General features: G+C 29.8%; 1 protein-coding gene across 3 annotated transcripts in view; it reads right to left on the bottom strand.

The window, feature by feature from the left end:
• LOC109602948 (lysine-specific demethylase 6A) overlaps nt 1-26,656 on the bottom strand; it is a 74,271-nt gene that overhangs the window by 34,558 nt on the left and 13,057 nt on the right. Inside the window, exon 1 of one of the 3 annotated variants that reach the window (XM_020019395.2) lies at nt 14,421-14,782. The exons of the other annotated variants lie outside the window; for them this stretch is intronic. The gene's annotated coding sequence lies outside the window, so the exon portion shown is untranslated. Of the gene's footprint in view, nt 1-14,420; nt 14,783-26,656 lie in introns of those variants that run through there. 3 annotated transcript variants of the gene reach the window in all.

Raw genomic sequence — 26,656 nt, 5'->3', positions numbered from 1 at the left:
GAAATCAACCAATTTTTTAAATGAAGTCATTCGTTCAAATGAATTTTTAATGCAGTTTTCTATTGTTTCAGATGTGACTTACATTAATATATTTAAGCTAATTTTGAAGTCGATACAATTTTGTAAGTATTATATAATTTATGTATATTATTTAAATCATACGTTAGGCATGATGACTAACTCCTCTTCATTATGAATTAAAATGACTTAAAAAATAACTGAATTCAACCAATTTTTTAACTGAAGTGATTCGTTCAAATGAATTTTTAATGCAGTTTTCTATTGTTTCAGATGTGACTTACATTAATATATTTAAGCTACTTTTGAAGTCGATACAATTTTGTAAGTATTATATAATTTATGTATATTATTTAAATCATACGTTAGGCATGATGACTAACTCCTCTTCATTATGAATTAAAATGAATTAAAAAATAACTGAAATCAACCAATTTTTTAAATGAAGTCATTCGTTCAAATGAATTTTTAATGCACAGTTTTTTTTGTTTCAGGTGAGACTTACATTAATATATTTAAGCTAATTTTGAAGTCGATACAATTTTGTAAGTATTATATAATTTATGTATATTATTTAAATCATACGTTAGGCATGATGACTTACTCCTCTTCATTATGAATTAAAATGAATTAAAAAATAACTGAAACCAACCAATTTTTTAAATGAAGTCATTCGTTCAAATGAATTTTTAATGCACAGTTTTTTTTTGTTTCAGGTGAGACTTACATTAATATATTTAAGCTAATTTTGAAGTCGATACAATTTTGTAAGTATTATATAATTTATGTATATTATTTAAATCATACGTTAGGCATGATGACTAACTCCTCTTCATTATGAATTAAAATGAATTAAAAAATAACTGAAACCAACCAATTTTTTAAATGAAGTCATTCGTTCAAATGAATTTTTAATGCACAGTTTTTTTTTGTTTCAGGTGAGACTTACATTAATATATTTAAGCTACTTTTGAAGTCGATACAATTTTGTAAGTATTATATAATTTATGTATATTATTTAAATCATACGTTAGGCATGATGACTAACTCCTCTTCATTATGAATTAAAATGACTTAAAAAATAACTGAATTCATCCAATTTTTTAACTGAAGTGATTCGTTCAAATGAATTTTTAATGCAGTTTTCTATTGTTTCAGATGTGACTTACATTAATATATTTAAGCTACTTTTGAAGTCGATACAATTTTGTAAGTATTATATAATTTATGTATATTATTTAAATCATACGTTAGGCATGATGACTAACTCCTCTTCATTATGAATTAAAATGACTTAAAAAATAACTGAATTCAACCAATTTTTTAACTGAAGTGATTCGTTCAAATGAATTTTTAATGCAGTTTTCTATTGTTTCAGATGTGACTTACATTAATATATTTAAGCTACTTTTGAAGTCGATACAATTTTGTAAGTATTATATAATTTATGTATATTATTTAAATCATACGTTAGGCATGATGACTAACTCCTCTTCATTATGAATTAAAATGAATTAAAAAATAACTGAAATCAACCAATTTTTTAAATGAAGTCATTCGTTCAAATGAATTTTTAATGCACAGTTTTTTTTTTGTTTCAGGTGAGACTTACATTAATATATTTAAGCTAATTTTGAAGTCGATACAATTTTGTAAGTATTATATAATTTATGTATATTATTTAAATCATACGTTAGGCATGATGACTAACTCCTCTTCATTATGAATTAAAATGAATTAAAAAATAACTGAAACCAACCAATTTTTTAAATGAAGTCATTCGTTCAAATGAATTTTTAATGCACAGTTTTTTTTTTGTTTCAGGTGAGACTTACATTAATATATTCAAGCTACTTTTGAAGTCGATACAATTTTGTAAGTATTATATAATTTATGTATATTATTTAAATCATACGTTAGGCATGATGACTAACTCCTCTTCATTATGAATTAAAATGAATTAAAAAATAACTGAAATCAACCAATTTTTTAAATGAAGTCATTCGTTCAAATGAATTTTTAATGCACAGTTTTTTTTGTTTCAGGTGAGACTTACATTAATATATTTAAGCTAATTTTGAAGTCGATACAATTTTGTAAGTATTATATAATTTATGTATATTATTTAAATCATACGTTAGGCATGATGACTAACTCCTCTTCATTATGAATTAAAATGAATTAAAAAATAACTGAAATCAACCAATTTTTTAAATGAAGTCATTCGTTCAAATGAATTTTTAATGCAGTTTTCTATTGTTTCAGATGTGACTTACATTAATATATTTAAGCTAATTTTGAAGTCGATACAATTTTGTAAGTATTATATAATTTATGTATATTATTTAAATCATACGTTAGGCATGATGACTAACTCCTCTTCATTATGAATTAAAATGACTTAAAAAATAACTGAATTCAACCAATTTTTTAACTGAAGTGATTCGTTCAAATGAATTTTTAATGCAGTTTTCTATTGTTTCAGATGTGACTTACATTAATATATTTAAGCTACTTTTGAAGTCGATACAATTTTGTAAGTATTATATAATTTATGTATATTATTTAAATCATACGTTAGGCATGATGACTAACTCCTCTTCATTATGAATTAAAATGAATTAAAAAATAACTGAAATCAACCAATTTTTTAAATGAAGTCATTCGTTCAAATGAATTTTTAATGCACAGTTTTTTTTGTTTCAGGTGAGACTTACATTAATATATTTAAGCTAATTTTGAAGTCGATACAATTTTGTAAGTATTATATAATTTATGTATATTATTTAAATCATACGTTAGGCATGATGACTTACTCCTCTTCATTATGAATTAAAATGAATTAAAAAATAACTGAAACCAACCAATTTTTTAAATGAAGTCATTCGTTCAAATGAATTTTTAATGCACAGTTTTTTTTTGTTTCAGGTGAGACTTACATTAATATATTTAAGCTAATTTTGAAGTCGATACAATTTTGTAAGTATTATATAATTTATGTATATTATTTAAATCATACGTTAGGCATGATGACTAACTCCTCTTCATTATGAATTAAAATGAATTAAAAAATAACTGAAACCAACCAATTTTTTAAATGAAGTCATTCGTTCAAATGAATTTTTAATGCACAGTTTTTTTTTGTTTCAGGTGAGACTTACATTAATATATTTAAGCTAATTTTGAAGTCGATACAATTTTGTAAGTATTATATAATTTATGTATATTATTTAAATCATACGTTAGGCATGATGACTAACTCTTCCTCATTATTAATTAAAATGACTTAAAAAATAACTGAATTCAACCAATTTTTTAACTGAAGTGATTCGTTCAAATGAATTTTTAATGCAGTTTTCTATTGTTTCAGATGTGACTTACATTAATATATTTAAGCTACTTTTGAAGTCGATACAATTTTGTAAGTATTATATAATTTATGTATATTATTTAAATCATACGTTAGGCATGATGACTAACTCCTCTTCATTATGAATTAAAATGACTTAAAAAATAACTGAATTCATCCAATTTTTTAACTGAAGTGATTCGTTCAAATGAATTTTTAATGCAGTTTTCTATTGTTTCAGATGTGACTTACATTAATATATTTAAGCTACTTTTGAAGTCGATACAATTTTGTAAGTATTATATAATTTATGTATATTATTTAAATCATACGTTAGGCATGATGACTAACTCCTCTTCATTATGAATTAAAATGAATTAAAAAATAACTGAAATCAACCAATTTTTTAAATGAAGTCATTCGTTCAAATGAATTTTTAATGCACAGTTTTTTTTTTGTTTCAGGTGAGACTTACATTAATATATTTAAGCTAATTTTGAAGTCGATACAATTTTGTAAGTATTATATAATTTATGTATATTATTTAAATCATACGTTAGGCATGATGACTAACTCCTCTTCATTATGAATTAAAATGAATTAAAAAATAACTGAAACCAACCAATTTTTTAAATGAAGTCATTCGTTCAAATGAATTTTTAATGCACAGTTTTTTTTTTTGTTTCAGGTGAGACTTACATTAATATATTCAAGCTACTTTTGAAGTCGATACAATTTTGTAAGTATTATATAATTTATGTATATTATTTAAATCATACGTTAGGCATGATGACTAACTCCTCTTCATTATGAATTAAAATGAATTAAAAAATAACTGAAATCAACCAATTTTTTAAATGAAGTCATTCGTTCAAATGAATTTTTAATGCACAGTTTTTTTTGTTTCAGGTGAGACTTACATTAATATATTTAAGCTACTTTTGAAGTCGATACAATTTTGTAAGTATTATATAATTTATGTATATTATTTAAATCATACGTTAGGCATGATGACTAACTCCTCTTCATTATGAATTAAAATGAATTAAAAAATAACTGAAACCAACCAATTTTTTAAATGAAGTCATTCGTTCAAATGAATTTTTAATGCACAGTTTTTTTTTGTTTCAGGTGAGACTTACATTAATATATTTAAGCTAATTTTGAAGTCGATACAATTTTGTAAGTATTATATAATTTATGTATATTATTTAAATCATACGTTAGGCATGATGACTAACTCCTCTTCATTATGAATTAAAATGAATTAAAAAATAACTGAAACCAACCAATTTTTTAAATGAAGTCATTCGTTCAAATGAATTTTTAATTCGCAGTTTTTTTTTTGTTTCAGGTGAGACTTACATTAATATATTTAAGCTAATTTTGAAGTCGATACAATTTTGTAAGTATTATATAATTTATGTATATTATTTAAATCATACGTTAGGCATGATGACTAACTCCTCTTCATTATGAATTAAAATGACTTAAAAAATAACTGAATTCAACCAATTTTTTAACTGAAGTGATTTGTTCAAATGAATTTTTAATGCAGTTTTCTATTGTTTCAGATGTGACTTACATTAATATATTTAAGCTACTTTTGAAGTCGATACAATTTTGTAAGTATTATATAATTTATGTATATTATTTAAATCATACGTTAGGCATGATGACTAACTCCTCTTCATTATGAATTAAAATGAATTAAAAAATAACTGAAACCAACCAATTTTTTAAATGAAGTCATTCGTTCAAATGAATTTTTAATTCGCAGTTTTTTTTTTGTTTCAGGTGAGACTTACATTAATATATTTAAGCTAATTTTGAAGTCGATACAATTTTGTAAGTATTATATAATTTATGTATATTATTTAAATCATACGTTAGGCATGATGACTAACTCCTCTTCATTATGAATTAAAATGACTTAAAAAATAACTGAATTCAACCAATTTTTTAACTGAAGTGATTTGTTCAAATGAATTTTTAATGCAGTTTTCTATTGTTTCAGATGTGACTTACATTAATATATTTAAGCTACTTTTGAAGTCGATACAATTTTGTAAGTATTATATAATTTATGTATATTATTTAAATCATACGTTAGGCATGATGACTAACTCCTCTTCATTATGAATTAAAATGAATTAAAAAATAACTGAAATCAACCAATTTTTTAAATGAAGTCATTCGTTCAAATGAATTTTTAATGCACAGTTTTTTTTTTGTTTCAGGTGAGACTTACATTAATATATTTAAGCTAATTTTGAAGTCGATACAATTTTGTAAGTATTATATAATTTATGTATATTATTTAAATCATACGTTAGGCATGATGACTAACTCCTCTTCATTATGAATTAAAATGAATTAAAAAATAACTGAAACCAACCAATTTTTTAAATGAAGTCATTCGTTCAAATGAATTTTTAATGCACAGTTTTTTTTTTGTTTCAGGTGAGACTTACATTAATATATTCAAGCTACTTTTGAAGTCGATACAATTTTGTAAGTATTATATAATTTATGTATATTATTTAAATCATACGTTAGGCATGATGACTAACTCCTCTTCATTATGAATTAAAATGAATTAAAAAATAACTGAAATCAACCAATTTTTTAAATGAAGTCATTCGTTCAAATGAATTTTTAATGCACAGTTTTTTTTGTTTCAGGTGAGACTTACATTAATATATTAAAGCTACTTTTGAAGTCGATACAATTTTGTAAGTATTATATAATTTATGTATATTATTTAAATCATACGTTAGGCATGATGACTTACTCCTCTTCATTATGAATTAAAATGAATTAAAAAATAACTGAAACCAACCAATTTTTTAAATGAAGTCATTCGTTCAAATGAATTTTTAATGCACAGTTTTTTTTTGTTTCAGGTGAGACTTACATTAATATATTTAAGCTAATTTTGAAGTCGATACAATTTTGTAAGTATTATATAATTTATGTATATTATTTAAATCATACGTTAGGCATGATGACTAACTCCTCTTCATTATGAATTAAAATGAATTAAAAAATAACTGAAACCAACCAATTTTTTAAATGAAGTCATTCGTTCAAATGAATTTTTAATGCACAGTTTTTTTTTGTTTCAGGTGAGACTTACATTAATATATTTAAGCTACTTTTGAAGTCGATACAATTTTGTAAGTATTATATAATTTATGTATATTATTTAAATCATACGTTAGGCATGATGACTAACTCCTCTTCATTATGAATTAAAATGACTTAAAAAATAACTGAATTCAACCAATTTTTTAATTGAAGTGATTCGTTCAAATGAATTTTTAATGCAGTTTTCTATTGTTTCAGATGTGACTTACATTAATATATTTAAGCTACTTTTGAAGTCGATACAATTTTGTAAGTATTATATAATTTATGTATATTATTTAAATCATACGTTAGGCATGATGACTAACTCCTCTTCATTATGAATTAAAATGAATTAAAAAATAACTGAAATCAACCAATTTTTTAAATGAAGTCATTCGTTCAAATGAATTTTTAATGCACAGTTTTTTTTTTTGTTTCAGGTGAGACTTACATTAATATATTCAAGCTACTTTTGAAGTCGATACAATTTTGTAAGTATTATATAATTTATGTATATTATTTAAATCACACGTTAGGCATGATGACTAACTCCTCTTCATTATGAAATAAAATGAATTAAAAAATAACTGAAATCAACCAATTTTTTAAATGAAGTCATTCGTTCAAATGAATTTTTAATGCACAGTTTTTTTTTTGTTTCAGGTGAGACTTACATTAATATATTCAAGCTACTTTTGAAGTCGATACAATTTTGTAAGTATTATATAATTTATGTATATTATTTAAATCATACGTTAGGCATGATGACTAAATCCTCTTCATTATGAATTAAAATGACTTAAAAAATAACTGAATTCAACCAATTTTTTAAATGAAGTCATTCGTTCAAATGAATTTTTAATCCATAATTTTTTATTGTTTCAGGTGAGACTTACTATATTATAATTAAGCTCCTTTTCAAGCCAATACAATTTTGTGAGTATTATATAGTATATATCATATTTAAATCATATGTTGAACATGATGACTAATCTTCTTTCTTATGAATTAAAATGACTTAAAAATTAACTGAAATTAACCAAGTTTTTAACTAAAGTTATTCGTTGAAGAGAATTTTTAATTTACAGTGTTTTATTGTTTCAGGTGAGACAGACATTATTATATTTAAGCTACGTTTTGAAGTTAATACAAATTTGTAAGTATTTATAGTTTATATCATATTATTTAAATCATATCAACGTGATGACCAGTCCTCCTATTTATGAATTAAAATGACTTAAAAATTAACTGAAATCAACCAATTTCTTAACTCAAGTCATTCGTTGAGATGAATTTTTAATTCACAGTTTTTTATTGTTTCAGGTGAGACTTACATTGCTATATTTAAGCTGCTTTTGAAGCCAATACAATTTTGTGAGTATTATATAGTATATATCATATTATTTAAATCATACGTTGAACATGATGACTAATCTTCTTTCTTATGAATTAAAATGACTTAAAAATTAACTGAAATTAACCAATGTTTTTTACCTGAAGTTATTCGTTGAAGAGAATTTTTAATTCACAGTTCTTTATTGTTTCAGGTGAGACTTACATTGTTATATTTAAGCTGCTTTTGAAGCCAATATAATTTTGTGAGTATTATATAGTATATATCATATTATTTAAATTATATGTTGAATATGATGACTAATCTTCTTTCCTATGAATTAAAATGACTTAAAAATTAACTGAAATTAACCAAGTTTTTAACTAAAGTTATTCGTTGAAGAGAATTTTTAATTCACAGTTTTTTATTGTTTCAGGTGACACTTACATTGTTATATTTAAGCTACTTTTTGAAGTTAATACAAATTTGTAAGTATTTATAGTATGTATCATATTATTTAAATCATATGAACGTGATGACTAATTCTCCTACTTATGAATTAAAATGACTTTAAAAATAACTGAAATACCTCAATTTTTTAACTGAAGTCATTCGTTGAAATGATTTTTCAATGCACAGGTTTATATTGTTTCAGGTGAGACTTACATTATTATATTTAAGCTGCTTTTGAAGCCAATACAATTTTGTGAGTATTATATTGTATATATCATAATGTTTTGAATCATACATTGAACATGATGACTAATCTTCTTTCCTATGAATTAAAATGACTTAAAAATTAACTGAAATTAACCAATTTTTTAACTGAAGTTATTCATTGAAGTGAATTTTTAAATCACAGTTTTTTATTGTTTCAAGTGAGACTTACATTATTATACTTAAGCTACTTTTTGAAGTTAATATATATCTGTAAGTATTTATAGTATATATCATATTATCTAAATCATATGAACATGATGACCAGTCCTCCTATTTATGAATTAAAATGACTTAAAAAATAACTGAAATCAACCAATTTTGTAACTGAAGTCATTCGTTGAAGTGAATTTTTAATTCAGTTTTTTATTGTTTCAGGTGAGACTTACATTAATATATTTAAGCTACTTTTGACAATTTTGTAAGTATAGTATTATATCATATTATTTAAATCATACATTGGACCTGATGACCAGTCGTCTTTGCTATGAATTAAAATGACTTAAAAAATAACTGAAATTATACAGCTGAAATAGAACCGAAGTAATTTGTTGAAGTTAATTTCTAATTTAAACCTTTTTATTATTTCAGGTGACACATTATTATATTTATACTGCATTCGTTTTGTAAGTATTATGTATGTAGTTTATATTATATTATTCAAATGTTGGTCAGGATGACTAAATCTCTTCATATGACTGAAAATGACATAAAAAAAATAATTGAAATTAATAATTTCATTAATTTCAGGTGAGGCTTATTTTAGAACTTTGAAGTTAAGTATATTAATTTATTCAACAATTATTAAAATATTTAATTCATACTGACATGATGACTTGTCGTTCTTTATGATTCTGAACTGACTTAAAAAATACCTGAAATTAATCAACTGTTCAATTGAAGTTAATCGTTGATTTTTATGTACTTTTAATACATAGTGATTTTTATTTCAGGTGGGAGTTGTTTCAAAAATCAGCAATTTTGTTGGATAAGTTTGTTACATATGACCTTCTTTTGAAGTCTCCAATAACTTTAAGTAAGTATTATTTAGAAACATTATTATTTAAATCATACAGTTGTTTTATGATGACTGAACTTTCTTTATGAATTTTAAATGATTACAACAATATCTGAAATTAATTTTCAATTCAGTTATTTCTGTTACCACGACATTTATAGAAAATAATGTATTTTTTTTTTTTTCATTTCAGCGTGATTTTTGCAAACCCAAAAAATAAAAGATGACGAATTCTGTGTATGACGAAAACTTACAGTGACTTAGGTAAGTACTATGCTTCCTTTATAAAATTTAGTAGTTATTTTTAAAGTTAATTCGTATTTTTACTTATTTATTTATAAACATACGACATGAATAATCTGTATTGCTAAACAAAAACCTTGCAAAACACATACGATAACAATACCCGTCAAAACTTTCGTCTGTTATCCGTTCAGTTCCATCATTTATCCATTTAAATCAATACCGGCTCGATTCAATTGAGGTTGTTCACCCACTCCACGAAACGATACCATTTAATAACTCCCTCCACCTAACTAAAATAGAAATAAAAAAAAAACTGCACAAAAGTCCAGACTCGCCACTGTGCACGGTTCGTGCCGCGTTACGCTCCCCATTCGTATGTAAATACCTGGAAAAGGGGGTGTATTTGAAAGGGTTGCTCTTCAAACAAAATGATCCTTAACGACATCTGCCGTATCCTCGACCGATAAAATCAACGTTCGCATTTTTATTGTGACCGATGCACGCCGCCACAATGGAGCTCTTTATGCTGGGCATGAGTTTATGGCGCACCATAAACAACAAAATATTTTAATGTCGCTGTAATTTTTCAGTTATATACGTTTATGATCGCTGATAGAGGCTCTTTATGGTGAGATTCCAAAAACGATTTTTTTTTGGGGTGCTTGATAAAGTATGTGTGACAAAGTATTCGGTTTCAAAGTCCACTCTGGTCATAACTGAATATTTTTTTCCATATGCAACTTTAATGTTATCTATTTCAAGAAACTATTTTTTGGGGAGGTGCTTAATAAACTGTATAACGATTTATTCAATTTTAAATCAACTAGTCCATTCAGGTCATGACTGTACATGTTGTTCCATAAGTAATTTTACCACTTAGATACTTACATATTTAATATTTTGTCACTAAAAAATTATCGGCATTTTTAACGTCTCTATTATTTTTCTGTTATTCGTTTATTATTGCTGATAGAGGCTTTTTATGGTGTGACACAAAAAACAATATTAGGGAGGTGCTTAATAAACTGTATAACGATTTATTCAATTTTATATCAACTGATCCATTCAGGTCATGACTGTATATTTTGTTCTATAAGTCACTTCACTTAGATATTTATCTATTTAATATTTTGTCAGTAAAAAAATTATTAGCAATTTTTAACATTTCTATTATTTTTCTGTTATTTGTTTATCATTGCTGATAGAGGCTTTTTATGGTGTTATTTAAAAAACAATTTTAGGGAGGTGCTTAATAAACTGTATAACGATTTATTCAATTTTATATCAACTGGTCCATTTAGGTCACGACTGTATATTTTGTTCCATAAGTAATTTCATCACTCAGATACTTATCTATTTAATATTTTGTCAGTAAAAAAATTATTAGCAATTTTTAACGTCTCTATTATTTTTCTGTTATTCGTTTATCATTGCTGATACAGGCTTTTTATGGCGTGACTCAAAACACAATTTTAGGGAGGTGCTTAATAAACTGTATAACGATTTATTCAATTTTATATCAACTGGTCCTTTTAGGTCACGACTGTATATTTTGTTCCATAAGTAATTTCATCACTTTGATACTTTTCTATTTAATATTTTGTCATTAAAAAATTATTGGCATTTTTAACGTCTCTATTATTTTTTTGTTATTAGTTTATTATTACTGATAGAGGCTTTTTATGGTGTGACTCAAAAAACAATTTTTGGGAGGTGCTTAATAAACTGTATAACGATTTATTCAATTTTATATCAACTGGTCCATTCAGATCAAGACTGTACATTTTGTTCCATAAGTAATTTCATCACTCAGATACTTATCTATTTAATATTTTGTCAGTAAAAAAATTATTGGCAATTTTTAACGTCTCTATTATTTTTCTGTTATTCGTTTATCATTGCTGATAGAGGCTTTTTATGACGTGACTCAAAACACAATTTTAGGGAGGTGCTTAATAAATTGTATAACGATTTAATCAATTTTATATCAACTGGTCCATTCAGATCAAGACTGTACATTTTGTTCCATAAGTAATTTCATCACTCAGATACTTATCTATTTAATATTTTGTCAGTAAAAAAATTATTAGCAATTTTTAACGTCTCTATTATTTTTCTGTTATTCGTTTATCATTGCTGATACAGGCTTTTTATAGCGTGACTCAAAACACAATTTTAGGGAGGTGCTTAATAAACTGTATAACGATTTATTCAATTTTATATCAACTGGTCCTTTTAGGTCACGACTGTATATTTTGTTCCATAAGTAATTTCATCACTTAGATACTTATCTATTTAATATTTTGTCATTAAAAAATTATTGGCATTTTTAACGTCTCTATTATTTTTTTGTTATTAGTTTATTATTACTGATAGAGGCTTTTTATGGTGTAAATCAAAAAACAATTTTAGGGAGGTGCTTAATAAACTGTATAACGATTTATTCAATTTTATATCAACTGGTCCATTCAGGTCACGACTGTATATTTTGTTCCATAAGTAATTTCATCACTTAGATACTTATCTATTTAATATTTTGTCAGTAAAAAAATTATTAGCAATTTTTAACGTCTCTATTATTTTTCTGTTATTCGTTTATCATTGCTGATAGAGGCTTTTTATGGTGTGACTCAAAAAACAATTTGGTGCTTAATAAACTGTATAACGATTTATTCAATTTTATATCAACTGGTTCATTCATTCAGGACATGACTGTATATTTTATTCTTATTGGCACTTTTTTTACTATTAATTTTCAAAGGGTGGCTGAAAATTGCTTATAAATTTTTAGAATCAAAATGTGACATTATTATGTTATTTCAAATGAATTATTGTCTTAATTTTGCCTAAAATGACTGTGGTTTCAGAATTATTAATTTTATATTATATTATTTGGTCACATTATTATTGGAAATATCTAAAGTAAGGCAACAAAAATATGACACAAATGAAGTATTATGACAAATTTATTTTTGAAATTGTTAAGTAAAACAATTTTCAACTAATTATTATCGATTTAAAACGTGAATGAACAGAATCCCACGTTTTATATAGTTAAATGAATTTCTCAGACGCATTGTCTATAAAAATTTTAAAATTGCAGATTTGCCTGGAGTATAAAATTACAAGATTAATTGCACTGATATTGGCAAATGTCATAACGCTTATCCTTTTCCAATTCGCCTTTAATTGCTCAACTCATTTGGCTTAACATTATCGGGTGTTTAAATTTGTGATAATATTATAGTGAAAACACCTCAATCGTTATCACCATAAATTATTCACAGTACATTAATGTCGCATTGAATATTTACAAAATTAGTCATTCAAAGTGTGTGTTGACATTTTATATGGTTTGGACAAAAACTGGTAAGACCGACGCTTTATCTGTAACTAGACTTTTTTACTTAATCGTGCTTATTAATTAATTAATAACAATTTTACTGCATACTAAACAACATTTTTATCCTTGTACAATTTAATATGCAAGGCTGTTCGCATATAACAGTACGTTAATTTTAGAATATGATTATTGAGTAACGATAAACATGCTCATATGACAATTCCACGCGAGATAAACCAAACTAAACGCAATTGTTCCCTCATTATCTAAACGTTTCCTTTCGTCCATCGACACCCATCAAAATTTCGGTGCGTTCCAAGTGCCTTCCAAGGCTACGTGAATAAATATTACTACGAAACGGAGACAATGAATCAACTGTTTCACCTGAACTGGAAACGTGACGGCGCAGCGATGGATTCGTGTTATTCAATTTTTCCGTAACCGGCAAGTTCATCTCGCCATCGATCCCTCTTTTATTTTCTCTTTCGGCGGCCCAGCCGGCGAAATTTTAAGGTCACCGAAAAAAAAAAAAAAAAACCACTTCCTCCTTCGCCTCCTTTTCCCGGTTTGTTCCGACTAATTGGCCGATTTCTTTGGGGTTTTTTTTTTTGTGGACGAAGCGTCCAAGACCCGGGTGTTATCAACCGCAACGTTTAATCGCGTTTCCTTTGTTGCTTGCTTAGGTTTTGGGTTTTGATATTGCGGCAATAAGTGGGAATTAGTCACCGGTCAATGTGTTCCACGGTCGCACACACCATCCACGTTTTATTGCCGACAATAATAAAGCTTTATGGGTTTGAATTTGATAATTAATATCGCCGGCGTGACCATAAAGTTACTAGATGATGGAGCCTAGGCCAAACGTTAAACGACAACATTGGAGGGCAACAAAGTGTTAATGATAAGGCTTTATTTGCTGATAATTGAAACGAAACGGTGTGGATGCAGTGGACAACGGAACCTTGAAATGCTCGTGCATTACTGGGAGTGATTGAATATGAAAATAGACAATTGCTGTGCTAACCGTGTCGGCCCAAGCTATTATATCAACACAGGCATTTAATAAAGTGACGTCACAATATTGCGGAAGCGTTGAACGAGGGATGACGTGAGATATGTCACAGGCAACATGGCGGATGTTTTCCGAACCTAAACATCCGGACTGGGATAATGATCTCGGCGTTCCGGCGGATCTGCGACACGAAAAGCAGCCGGAGGTGGACACTGGACGTCGATTAAGGCCCGGTTTAATTAACCAACTTACCGTTAGACTTGATGGTTTGTTAAGAAATCCGACAATGTTGGATTGAACACATTTTTGGGGATAAACTAAAGGGGCAATCACGAATTTACGTAAGGAAGATATTAACACACATCGATGGTGAAGAGCACTTGGTGGTATAAGTTAAGCACTAAGTAGTAATGAACACTATATTTCGGCAAATGATAAACAACAAACAAAAAGGTCCTCTCATCTGACACACCGCAACAGCCCGACAGCGCACCTCCAAACCAACTGAAAGGAATCACCCTAAAATACACGGTTTAGGGAGCAAGACAGGAGGTATGCGGGCCCCACGTACCGTACCTAAGCCTAACGCTCGTCCGACTTAAGGCTCACATTCGCACGGGCCGCCGTCCCACGGATCGTAGTAGTTCGTGGAACCTGAAGGCGCATGCCCCATTCAGAGGGGGCTCGACTACCGCTTTGCTTGGATGTCCTTTGTTCACACGCTGCACTTGCACAAATATTACGCAACGATACCGACCGGCCGGCTCTGTAGACGATCGCGATGCGTTCACGTGTTGCTGTTTCGTGGCCCATCGTTTTGCCTTCACGCGTTCCACACCTACCGGGCGGCACGTTCCTTGCTCCCGGTACTCCGGTACCGTCCCTTGGACGCCGCCAAGGAAGTACTTCCACGGCTGTGTGCGGAGGCCAATACGTGGAGTCCCGGTTATGTAAATTAATTACAGATAAACGATCCATAATCGTTGTTCACAGCACTTTCATGCACCGATAACGCTAAAAATGTGCTGACTAGCACCAAACACGATACGTGAATCAATATTTGCTTAGTCAAATAATTATTGTACTCTATCTGTTCTTATCTGAGGCTATTAAGTAACGCACAAACATCGGGGAACCGGTGAAGTCATCCAAATGTGTCGTTGATCCGATTGAATTAAACTCCTATAAACTCGGTTTCAGCGATCCGGTACCGTTATTTAAATACACAACGGTTTACCATAAAAAAATGCCAGGTATTCTGTCTGCATTGGCACGTGTCAGGGAAAATTTACAACTCACCTAATAAATATTATTGGTCAGGGAAATTCACGTGCACCTATTTTTTCGTATTGGTTTTCCAAACTAAATATACGCGTCTATAAATACAAACGCCGCATTATTTCAAGTGGATATATATATATATATATATATATATATATTCGGCGTGGCATTTCGCATATCACACACACACACACACACACACATAGAGAGAGTGAGAAGAGGGGGTTAAATTTTCGTTTTGTGTTTATAAACATGGGTTTGTGTGTGCGAACGTTTCGCCCGAAATATCCGGCCTCTATTTCTGGACGGATTATTCGCTTTGGTCTACGAATTATTTTAATTCCGTTTTACCCACAGCATTTTCCAATTTGCGCCAATACACTAGAGCCACACACCGAGATCTCGACCGTGGCATGACGAAGGCATGTTGGGCAATAAATGTTATTCAACAGGCGCACGTGGGTACAATGGAAATGGTGAATTGTTCCGTTTGAAATTTATATTTGAGGGCATCAAAACAAAGGACCGTCGAATCGGATTTAATTGGTCCCGTTATCGTTGTCGTTAATCCTTTACGAAATTGGTTTCGCGTTCGCTTCTGGAGCTGGAAGGTTTCCTGGTTCGTCACGTTGATTAAGTACACGTGTTTTTTTTTTTTCAAGGTTTTAATCTGAATACTCTTTCGGTTCTAAGTTCATTTTTGGAACCAGAAATATCTTTAATTCAAATACTCTAATTAGCTGACCATCTTTACCAATAACTGATTTTCTTTCCAAAATTAGCTTTTCACCTTCATTTCTGAATCCAAAAGCTATAAGAGGTTTCCTAGTTACTCACTTTTTAATTAAACTGAATAGGTCTTCAATCTAAATATTTCTTATGTTAATTTTTTGCACTAGAAATAGTAGAAATTGTTTATTTTTCGGTAAATCACAACATGTTCTTAATTAAAATACTCTAATTATTAAAAAGTTATGTTTAAAGATATTAAAAGAAGAATTTGTCTAATTAGATTTCAAGAACTATCTTTACTATTAATCAATTTTCTTTCCAAAATTAGCTTCACCTTCATTTCTAGATCCAGAAGTTATAAAAGGCTTCCTGGTTAGTTATATTTTTAGTGAACATGAATAAGTCTTCAATTTAAATATTCTTTAGATTCTAAGTTAATTTCTGAAACTAGAAATAGTAGAAAATGTTTATTTTTCAGTAAATCTCAACATGTTTTTAATTAAAATACTTTAATTGTTAAATATTTATGTTTAAAGACATTAAAAGAAGAATTTGTCTAATCAAATTTCAAAAACTATCTTTAATATCAATCAATTTTCCTTCCAAAATTAGCTTCACCTTCATTTCTAGATCCAGAAGCTATAAGAGGCTTCCTAGTTAATTATGTTTTTATTGAACATGAATAAGTCTTCAATTTAAATATTCTTTAGATTCTAAGTTAATTTCTGAAACTAGAAATAGTAGAAAATGTTTATTTTTCAGTAAATCACAACATGTTCTTAATTAAAATACTTTAATTGTTAAATATTTATGTTTAAAGACATTAAAAGAAGAATTTGTCTAATCAAATTTCAAAAACTATCTTTAATATCAATCAATTTTCCTTCCAAAATTAGCTTCACCTTCATTTCTAGATCCAGAAGCTATAAGAGGCTTCCTAGTTAGTTATGTTTTTATTGAATATGAATAAGTCTTCAATTTAAATATTCTTTAGGTTCTAAGTTAATTTCTGAAACTAGAAATAGTAGAAAATGTTTATTTTTCAGTAAATCTTAACATGTTCTTAATTAAAATACTTTAATTGTTAAATATTTATGTTTAAAGACATTAAAAGAAGAATTTGTCTAATCAAATTTCAAAAACTATCTTTAATATCAATCAATTTTCCTTCCAAAATTAGCTTCACCTTTATTTCTAGATCCATAAGCTATAAGAGGCTTTCTAGTTAGTTATATTTTTAGTGAACATGAATAAGTCTTCAACTGAAATATTCTTTAGGTACCAAGTTCATTTCTGAAACTAGAAATAATAGAAAATGTTTATTTTTCAGTAAATCTCAACATGTTCTTAATTAAAACACTCTAATTATTAAAAATGTATGTTTAAAGATCTTAAAAGAAGAATTTGTCTAATCAGATTTCAAAAATTATCTTTAATATCAATAAATTTTCCTTTCAAAATTAGCTTCACTTTCATTTCTAGATCCAGAAGCTATAAGAGGCTTCCCAGTTAGTTATATTTTTAGTGAACATGAATGAGTCTTCAATTTAAATATTCTTAAGGTTCTAAGTTAATTTTTTGAACTAGAAATAGTTGGAAATTATTTTTCAGGAAACTTCAACATGTTCTTAATTAAAATACTGTAATTTATTTATTTTATTTAAATTTACATTTAAAAATATCAAAACAAAAAATTGTAGAATCAGATCTGATGAACAATCTTTACTATTTTTTGTTTCTAAAATTAGCTTCATCTTCATTTCTGGAGCTAGAAGTTGGAGGAGGTTTTTTAGTTAATCATTTTCATTTTACGTTTTTTTCAGTGAACCTGCATAGGTGTTCAATTCAAATATTCTTTCTAATTGATTGAAATTTATATTTAGACACATCAAAACAACGATTTATAGAATCAGATTTAATTGGTTTGTCTTTACTATTAATGCCTTTCCTTTCCAAAATTAACCATAGGTTCATTTTTAGAATTAGAAACAGAAACTTGCAGCTCTTCACGTTAATTAGATCCACATGTTATTTTCTGGTGACCTTGAATAGATCCTTAATCTAAACACTCAAATTGCTTTAAATTTTCATTCAGAAATATCAACGAGAATTTATCGAATTAGATACAATAGGGCCATCTTTAACATTAATTATTTTTCTCCCTAAAGACGTCAAAACAAGGATTTATCCAATCAGGGCATCTTCATCATTAATCATTTCTCTTTCCACCTTCATTTCTGTAACTAAAATTAATATGCTTTCTAGTCAGCCCAAAGTTTGGGTTGACAATGTTTTTATTCAGATTCGCTCTTGACCTACTTTCGTGATACCAAACTCATCACTTCATATCGCTTTCAAATGGTCGAAGAGGCTAATCCAGAACGTCCAAATGCCTCCGACGATTCTTTAAAATACCCATTAAACCTAGACAATCAATTAACAGTCGTCCTGCATCACCAAACGTGCATTTTCTAATGCACATGCTCATGCACAAGCAACGAATAAACTCCCATTCACTCCAAAAGGAGTACGTCGCGTCCGCCAGTCATTCTTAACGCTATTTTGATAGAATTTGTGAGACAGTCAATGTATACGGTCGGGACAAGGTTGCCAAATATTCAGTCCGAGTCCATTGACGTCGTCTGTTCGATCAGACAAGAGTCTACCTGTTCCGTGCGAACGAAATCATAAGCGACGATGGGCCAGGGGGGTCCGGATTCCGCCCGCACCAACATCAAATTGATTCCAGTAATTGCCCGAGTCACGCCCCATAAAATTTTCTAACGAAGTTGGTCACAAAAAAAAAACAATAAAATAGGAAATGTGCGTTTTACTAATGAGAGACAAGCACCGGTGACCTTAAGTATGGCACGTCGGATTTTAGGTCCATTACGTGCTGCGTGACCAAGCTCACGTACCCCCGATTCCTGTGTGTGTGTGGAAAATGTAACAGTTTTTCAACGACAATAGTGGGGTCTATTTTTAGTTCTGTGAGCCACTTGAAAATAGATAGATAGACAGACAGAAAAATTAATTGGCAATCGTCTTAACCATTTTATCACGTATGGGTACTAAATTGAAATTCACATTGTTCATTAGACATACAAGAATTAATGTACGACTTTAAAATAACCGTCGTTAAATTTATTACGACGATAAAACAAGCCTAGAATGCATGTTAAAATGTCAATAGTAATAAATCATACTTTGAAATAGTTATAATCACATGTATTTGTTTCTATAATCGCTGTGAAAGTGTCAAATGCCTCAGAAACAATTAAACCATCAATATCATCCGCACACACATGCACAAACAAGGCGAAAACCCGTTTTAATCGGCAACAATGAAATTAATAACATTTGAAAGAGTGAAAGTGAAAAACCGGCGCCATTTAACTCATCACCGCAACTCAAATACCTCGTGCTGGGATTGGCGCCTGATCAGGCAACGTGGCACGAGGATAGGACGGTCATGAACTGGTGTGGCCCGCAAACTGGGTTCAATATACTGTTGACGTCACAACAAACAACAGCACCGTACACGTTCACCACTTCGGTGCTCACGTGGAAATTTGACAAATTAACGTCGTCTTTTGTTGTTGCGCCGCACTCACTTTTTATCGATTGTAACGATTTGAGTGAGGTGTTCCGTTTTTATTTTATATGGCTTATCGAAGACGCATTTGATGGTTTTTGGAGGTCGGCCAACTGGGTCACCGTTTTTGTTTTTGTTGTTGTCAAAGGTCCAATGACCAACCGGATTTTGGAGATTGATTATGGCTGGTGTTTTGTTGACAATAATGAAGATTCGAGGAAATTTATTTAATTTCTGGATTTTATGGTCCTTTTTAGCCACTAATTTATCGCCTTCCTTGATCGTGTATCTGGCGTTTATGATGTTGTTTAAATGAAGTATCAAACATCATCTTCAGTTTAGTGATAAATACCACAATTATCTTCTATTTATAAATCTTATGGAGAATTATGATATCACAGAAATAAGAGGGGTCAATTTAGATGTATTACCTTCCTCAATCGTATATTTACTTCCTCTGGGTTTTATAGTATTTACAAAATGAAGACCCAAACAAATATCTTCAATATTTAAGTTTTCTCTTCATTTTAGTGACAAAGGAAGACTTCTGTTATCTTCTACTTTTAAACCTTCCTTCATCGTATATCACTGTGCTTCTTTATATGTAGAAACGGAAATAATCTTTTGATTCATGTTGATGAAAGATTATTAAAATTAGTGATTTGAACACCAGTTCATCATTGATAATATACAGTGAAGTCAGTTGATCTTATGGAGAATTATGGTAACACAGAAACAAAAGGGGTCAATTTAAATGTATTACCTTCCTCAATAGTATATTTAGTTCATCTGGGGTGTATAGTATTGACAAAATGAAGACCCAAACAAGACTCTTCAATATCGAAATTTTCTCTTCATTTTAGTGACAAAGGAAGACTTCTATTATCTTCTGCTTTTAAACCTTCCTTCATCGTATATCACTGTGCTTCTTTATACGTAGAAACGGAAATAATCTTTTGATTCATGTTGATGAAAAATTATTAAAATTAGTGATTTGAGCACCAGTTCATCATTGATAATATACAATGAAGTCAGTTGATCTTACGATGAATTATGGTAACACAAAAACAAAAGTGGTCAATTTAGATGTATTACCTTCCTCTAATAGTATATTTAGTTCATCTGGGGTTTATAGTATTGACAAAATGAAGACCAAAACAAGTCTCTTCAATATCGAAATTTTCTCTTCATTTTAGTGACAAAGGAAGACTTCTATTATCTTCTACTTTTAAACCTTCCTTCATCGTATATCACTGTGCTTCTTTATACGTAGAAACGGAAATAATCTTTTGATTCATGTTGATGAAAGATTATTAAAATTAGTGATTTGAACACCAGTTCATCATTGATAATATACAATGAAGTCAATTGATCTTATGGAAAATTATGGTAACAAAAACAAAAGGAGTCAATTTAGATGTATTACCTTCCTCAATCGTATATTTACTTCATCTGGGTTTTATAGTATTTACAAAATGAAGACCCAAGCAAGTCTCTTCAATATTTAAATTTTCTCTTCATTTTAGTGACAAAGGAAGACTTCTATTATCTTCTCCTTTTAAACCTTCTTTCATCGTATATCACTGTGCTTCTCTATACGTAGAAACGGGAATAATCTTTTGATTCATGTTGATGAAAGATTATTAAAATTAGTGATTTGAGCACCAGTTCATCATTGATAATATACAATGAAGTCAATTGATCTTACGGTGAATTATGGTAACACAGACACAAAAAGGGTCAATTTAGATGTATTACCTTTATCAATAGTATATTTAGTTCATCTGGGGTTTATAGTATTGACAAAATGAAGACCCAAACAAGTCTCTTCAATATCGAAATTTTCTCTTCATTTTAGTGACAAAGGAAGACTTCTATTATATTTTACTTTTAAACCTTCCTTCATCGTATATCGGTTCTTTAAACGTCGAAACGAAAATAATCTTTTGATTCATGATGATGGAAAATTATTAGAATGTTTTAAATACCAGTTCGTCATTGGTAATACAATGTAGTCGGTTAATCTTATGGAGATTTATGGTAACATAAAAACAAAAGGTGTCAATTTAGATTTATTACCTTCCTCGAACGTATATTTCCTGTTTGTCTAACGTTTATAATATTAACAAAATGAAGACCCAAACAAATTACTTCATTATCTTAGTTTTCTTACATTTTAGTTACATAGGATGACTTCTATTTATAAACCTTCTTTGCTCTTGTATCATTATTTCTGTTTCGACGTTTAAAGAAGCACATTGATACACCATCAAGGAAGGTGTATAAATAGAAGACTTAATTTGTCACCAAACTTTGCCAAGAAAGGCTAAAAGTGACGAAGTAGTTATTTAAATATTGATTGATTTGATCCCAACAAACTCCGGCCCATCAATCAATCACTTATGAAGTCAAATATCTTAGCCTCTTTGCCACCCTTTTGCTTCCACCCCTCGAACCACGTATGACAGTCGGTGAATTTAATCAAAAACAATAGTCGAACTCCCCCTTCGTGTAACTTATTCATTTTTGGCCGACCAATTTGGTACGTATTAATCGTTGTAGATCACATGTGCCCCAAATAATATAATTATGAGTGTCTGGCCAAAAAAATAAGCTATAATTAAGTTAATAGCTTTCAGATTCTGGGAACTCGATTTAATAACGCCAAAATTGGTCTATACCCTTTTTAAGGGGGGGAGTCTCGTAATTACATTAATTTAGGTACGAAGCTAATCGATGCTGATTCAACACAAAGTCTATAATAACAACTAAAACAACAAAGACCTCCGTCCAGCTACAGTCCCATAAGTCCACCAACATTTTTATTAATCCACAAACTGAACAACATTTTTTTTATTTTCGTTCGCCTCGTCCGAAATAATTTTTACCTGGCTGTGCAGGTATAGAATTTTTGCGAGTCGCGAATTTAAAAAGGCCGACGAAATTTTCGGTTATGAGGGTGACGGCATAAATATCGCCCCGTAGACGACAATTTCCAACGTGTACCTGGGATACATACGTTTTGTTCGGCGCATCCGATGGGGTTCCGAAATTCAATTATTTTTCCGATAAAGACGGATAAAAAGTAAGCCCCGAACAAATGATGATGATGACGGTGAGTCATGGTTTATTCGTAGACCGTTTTAGAGGCGGCATAAGGTTTGCATATTCATGTCGGCAGTTAAAATTGATATAGAAACGTTTACAAATACATTAGATTTCACTTTATTCCGCATATTTTAAAGTAAAACACGGGCCTTATCGGCATCCATTGCATTTTATTACCGGCTGCGCAAACGGACGGAAAATGGCTTAAGTGGTGTTCCAAATTTTCAGTGAACAGTTTTAAAATGGAACGCATTTAATGCTTGCCTTCATTTCTGTGTTGGTTGTCGATCTTTTCCACTTCAGCAGTTGGGATTAATTTAACTTTTTTTTGCGGTGTCACAACTCTATGAACAATGTTATGCGATCAAAGGTTTAAGAATCGAAGAGAAAGGACGCTTTGCTTTGCCACCAAAATGAAGAGAAAACTTGTTGAAGATATTTGTTTAAGTCTTCATTTTGTCAATTTTACAAACCCCAGACAAACTAAATATACGATTGAGGAAGGCAATACATATAAATTGACCTCTTTTGTCAGTTATTCTGATGGAGAATTATGGTAACATAGAAACAAAAGTAGTCAATTTAGATGTATTACCTTCCTCAATAGTATATTTAGTTCATCTGGGGTTTATAGTATTGATAAAATAAAGACCCAAACAAGTCTCTTCGATATCTAAGTTTGCTCTTCATTTTAGTGACAAAGGAAGACTTCTATTATCTTCTACTTTTAAACCTTCCTTCATCGTATATCACTATGCTTCTTTTTATGTAGAAACGGAAATAATTTTTTGACCCACGATGATGAAAGATTATTAAAATTAGTGATTTGAACACCAGTTCATCATTGATAATATACAATGAAGTCAGTTGATCTTATGGAGATTTATGGTAACTCAGAAACAAAAGGGGTCAAATTAGATGTATTTTCTTCCTCAATCGTGTATTTAGTTTATCTGGGGTTTATAGTATTGACAAAATAAAGACCCAAACAAATCTCTTCGATATCTAAGTTTTCTCTTCATTTTAGTGACAAAGGAAGACTTCTATTATCTTCTACTTTTAAACCTTCCTTCATCGTATATCACTGTGCTTCTTTATACGTAGAAACGGAAATAATTTTTTGACCCACGATTATGAAAGATTATTAAAATTAGTGATTTGAACACCAGTTCATCATTGATAATATACAATGAAGTCAGTTGATCTTATGGAAAATTATGGTAACTCAGAAACAAAAGGGGTCAAATTAGATGTATTTTCTTCCTCAATCGTGTATTTAGTTTATCTGGGGTTTATAGTATTGACAAAATAAAGACCCAAACAAATCTCTTCGATATCTAAGTTTTCTCTTCATTTTAGTGACAAAGGAAGACTTCTATTATCTTCTACTTTTAAACCTTCCTTCATCGTATATCACTGTGCTTCTTTAAACGTAGAAACGGAAATAATTTTTTGACCCACGATTATGAAAGATTATTAAAATTAGTGATTTGAACACCAGTTCATCATTGATAATTTACAATGAAGTCAGTTGACCTTATGGAGATTTATGCTAACACAGAAACGAAAGGGGTCAATTTAGATGTATTACCTTCCTCAATCGTATATTCAGTTAGCCTGAGGTTTATGGCAAAATGAAAACCCAAACAAATGTCATTCATTTTTGTGGCAAAATAAGACTTATCTTCTATTTATAAATTTTCCTCCACATATATAATAAAATTCTGCTTCTTTACTGTCAAGAGGTGAAATTAAAAGGGTGGCAAAGATCGGTCAGAGTTTGTTAGCATCTATCAATCAACGTTTAAATAACTGCTTCGCCCCTTTTGGCCTTTCTTTCCAAAAGTTTTCCTGTAATTGAGTTAAGTACCATCTCTGACTCACGCATGTTGAAATGTTACGTGGAAAAAATAAACGAAGTAGAATGATTGTTACGATCCACAATATTTGAATAGGTTGATTAGTTATAGACATTTGTTTCGACCTCGGGACAATACAAAATGGTTTTCTCTCCATTTAATTTATTTTACTACATATTAACAACACGTTGTCTGCATTTTCGTTTTTACCTAAGCCATTACGACAAATGTTATACAGTTATGGCCCGAGGCCAACCGTAAAATATCTTAGTATTTGGATAATTTCGTGATACGCTTGTGGTGTTTTCGGATAATTTGTAACGTGTGTGCGACCCAAATACGGGCCGCCACACAAAGAATACAATCTTCTACGTAAGTCGAAAATTATAGGGATGCTAATGGCGGGGCAATTGAGGAGGTGTGTGACCCAGTTCACCCGAAATACCATTTTATTGTGCGGTGCATGCAAGACACAAAACGTTTCGTAATTGACAGATGTTGTACACAAGGCACAAAGCCAAAACGTACGATCCTTCCCCCGGGCGGGGGCATAAGAAGTGCGTCGCAAAATTCGGTACGGCAACGCTGTTTAGGTCATTTACCGTGATTCAACTATGTTGGACACTGTTGGCTGGCCACTGCACTTCTTCGAGCCCCAAGGTCGCCTAGACAAGTCGTCAACGAAAAAAAAAAAAAACGACAAGGATAATACCGAACAAAAAATCGTCCTGAGTCCTTTAAAATCTGGTTTTAATGGGGGGGCCCATTGTTGGACGATAAGATATGTGTTTGCCGGCCGAAATAGTCCGCCGAAAGGTCGTCACTCTCCCCATCTGATCCGAGAGGATGGTAAACATTTTTGTGGCGGTTTTAAAAAATCTTCGGATTTAAGATGTTCGGATGATTGTAAAGTTTATGATCGACTGTTTCGCGTTAATTTTCTCGAGTCTGAAAGCGAAATTTACGAGCTTTCGTTTGAAACCGTCGGAAATTGATTACGATTGATTAATTGTCTGACAAAAATGATGATCCGGACGTGTTTTCAATCTCTGGGTTTATCTTGGTGACCTTCCTTGTTTATGTATTCACTGTTTGTTTCAATGTTTTTGAAATTGACAATGTGAAGACCCAAACAAATTTCTTCAACATGTTTTCTCTTCTATTTTTAAACCTCCCTTGATCGTATACCACTGTCCTTCTTTAAACGACGAAATGAAAATAATCTTTTTATTCATGATGATGATAGATTATTAAAATTAGTGATTTGAACACCAGTTCATCATTGACAATATACAATGAAGTCAATTGATCTTATGGAGAATTATGGTAACACAGAAACAAAAGAGGTTAATTTAGATGTATCACCTTCCTCAATCGTATATTTAGTTTATCTGGGATTTATAGTATTGACAAAATGAAGACCCAAACAAGTCTCTTCGATATCTAAGTTTTCTCTTCATTTTAGTGACAAAAGAAGACTTCTATTATCTTCTACTTTTAAACCTTCCTTCATCGTATATCACTGTGCTTCTTTATACATAGAAACGAAAATAATTTTTTGATCCACGATGATGAAAGATTATTAAAATTAGTGATTTGAACATCAGTTCATCATTGATAATATACAATGAAGTCAGTTGATCTTATGAAGAATTATGGTAACACAGAAACAAAAGGGGTCAATTTAGATGTATCACCTTTCTCAATCGTATATTTAGTTTATCTGGGATTTATAGTATTGACAAAATGAAGACCCAAACAAGTCTCTTCGATATCTAAGTTTTCTCTTCATTTTAGTGGCAAAAGAAGACTTCTATTATCTTCTACTTTTAAACGTTCCTTCATCGTATATCACTGTGCTTCTTTATACACAGAAACGGAAATAATTTTTTGATCCACGATGATGAAAGATT

Source organism: Aethina tumida, chromosome 1 (assembly GCF_024364675.1).
Source record: "Aethina tumida isolate Nest 87 chromosome 1, icAetTumi1.1, whole genome shotgun sequence".
NCBI lineage: Eukaryota > Metazoa > Arthropoda > Insecta > Coleoptera > Nitidulidae > Aethina > Aethina tumida.
This window is presented reverse-complemented; position numbering and strand designations above follow the sequence as displayed.